The sequence below is a fragment of the Penaeus japonicus genome, unplaced genomic scaffold (genome assembly GCF_977035675.1).
Source record: "Penaeus japonicus unplaced genomic scaffold, GWHDUDI00000001_assembly GWHDUDI00000016, whole genome shotgun sequence".
Taxonomy (NCBI): Eukaryota; Metazoa; Arthropoda; class Malacostraca; order Decapoda; family Penaeidae; genus Penaeus; species Penaeus japonicus.
In genome coordinates, this window is record NW_028234418.1 from 9,434,513 (window position 1) to 9,437,275 (window position 2,763).

Consider the following 2,763-nt stretch of genomic DNA (forward strand, 5'->3'; position numbering starts at 1 on the left):
TGTGTGGTCTTGTCCTCTCTTTCGCACTTTCTAGAGAGGAAATAAAGCGAAATATGTAATCTGCTTTATAAGGTAATAAAGTCAAATCTGTTATACTCGTCATACCTCGAGCGAATGACGTAAGTGGCGAAGAGTAATAAAAATAGAAATAATAATCATTATGATAATATTGATATAAATAATAATAATAAAAAAATAAAAAATAAAGTAATTAGCATAATGATTATAACAGTAATAACGAAGATGAAAATATCAATAATAACAATAATAATAACAACAATGATGATATGCAGAAACAAAAGCACAAAAAAAAGAAAAAAAAACAAGATACAGAACGAGCAAAAAAACAAAATAAAAACGAAAGACAAAGCAAAAAAAAAAAAAAAAAAAAAAGAGAAAGAAAAACACGAGGCCAAAATCGCCCGCCGACAGACGAGGGTCACAAGGCTTGTATACTACGCTATCTCTTTGATAACGAGATAAACACTGATAACTTCGACTATAATGAAGTTATGCAGTCTTTAGGTCGCAGGAGGACGGCGGGGGGGGGGGGGGGCGGTGCGGGGCGGAGAGGAGGGGAGAGGATGGGGAAGAGGGAGAAGGGGGGTTGAGGAGGATGGAGGGAGGGGGGTGGGGAAGGTGGGGAGAGGATAGGGGAGTGCGGAAGGAGTTGAAGGAAAACATGGAGAAATGAAGGAAATGAGGAGGGGGGGGGAGGGATTAATCTAAACCTAATACCACACGTGCACACACACACATACACACACGCACACACTGCGCACTGTACCCGGAGAGATTTCATGATATAAAAAAGGAAAAAAAAGAAAAGAAAAAATAACTCATATCTGCAGCAACAAACATTTCTAATTGTGATTTCTTTGGCGGTAGAGGAATATATAGATAGATTGTTGGAAATCATACTTACGCGCGCGCGCGCGCGCGCACACACACACACACACACACACACATATATATACATATATATATATATATATATATTATATAATTATATTATATTATATACATATAATATTTATATTTATTTTATTATATATATTATATATATATATATATATATATATAAACAATATACAGAGAGAGAGAGAGAGAGAGAGAGGAGCGATGAGAGAGAGAGAGAGAGGATGCGCCAGAATGGAGAGAGAGAGAGAGAGGATGTGAGAGGATGAGAGGAGGAGAGGAGAGATGAGGAGAAGGAGGAGCGGGAGAGAGAGAGGAGGTGTGAGAGGTGGAGAGAGAGAAGGGAGAGAGAGAGAGGAGAGTGCGGATGATGAGTGAATGCTGGTGAGAGAGAGGGTGAGATGAGAGAGAGTAGAGTAGTGAGGAGAGAGGTGTATGAGAGAGTGAGATGGATTGGGGAGAGAGGAGATGAATGGGAGGGAGAGAGCAGAGAGAGAGTGAAAGACGAGAGATGAGAGAGAGGGAGAGAGAGAGAGAGAGAGAGAGAGAGAGAGAGAGAGAGAGAGGAGTAGGGGGTGGGGGGGGGGCAGATTGATAGACTGAGAGACACGTATACAGACGGGAGAGAGTCGTGTGTCATGTTACTTTTAATGTAACTGCGATATGAAGAAGCCGTTGAGCCTGCGACTGATTATATTATTCCGTTTTTATGACCACTCGGCTACACACACACACACACACACACACACACACACACACACACACACACACACACACACACACACACACACACACACACACACACACACACACACACACACACACACACACACACACACACACACACTACCTCATGCGAATAAGTATTCACAAGGTGATAGGCCTACAAACCGAGGTACATGACCAGCAATTTTCCTATTGTGTATGCCTGTTAATTTTAGCGTGTGCGTACATTCTTCTTTATCCTGTATGTTTACATGCATGTGTACATAAGTCTATCCGTACATATATAAATACATCTGTGCGTGTGCTTGAGCTCCTGTGCGTGTATAAAATCAACAAGCAGAGAACTCGAAACATGCCTAAACGTTCATGTTTATCCTTAATAAACACGAATACGAATAAGAATATTATGTGATCCAGCTAATCTCACTCGATTTTCAACCAACCTTCCAAGTAAGCTAACTCTGTGAGTATTAACAACCGGTGCGTGTCTGCCGTCACCAATTCTGAGGTAACCAGGAAAACAAACGCCATTTTCAGTCCATGACGGGTTTTTTTCTTCTAATTTTGGATTTTTTTTCGTTCAAGGTAATGCCCGATATGGAGTTATATGTTAAGAGAGAGAGAGAGAGAGAGAGAGAGAGAGAGAGAGAGAGAGAGAGAGAGAGAGAGAGAGAGAGAGAGAGAGAGAGAGAGAGAGAGAGAGAGAGAGAGAGAGAGAGAGAGAGAGAGAGAGAGAGAGAGCAAGCAAACCTGTGTATCTGATGCATAATTGATAATGTTGATCTACTAATATTTGCAAAATTTGCAACCAGGACCTTTCTATGCGAACCAAGTAAGAGGGGAGAGAAGAGGAAGGAAAGGGAGAGAAGGAAAGGAAGGGGAGGGAAGGAAAGGGAGGAGGAGATCAAGGCAGGAAAAGGAGTGGGAGGGAAGGGAAGGGACGGTAAGGAAGGGGAAAGGGAAGGAAAGGGAGGGCGAGGAAGAGAAGGGAAGGGAAGGGAGGGTAAGGAAGAGGAAAGGAAAGGATGGAAAGGGAGGGTAAGGAAGGGGAAAGGAAAGAAAAGGATGGGAAGGGAAGGAAAGGAAAGGATGGGAAGGGAAGGGAAGGGAAGGGCAAGG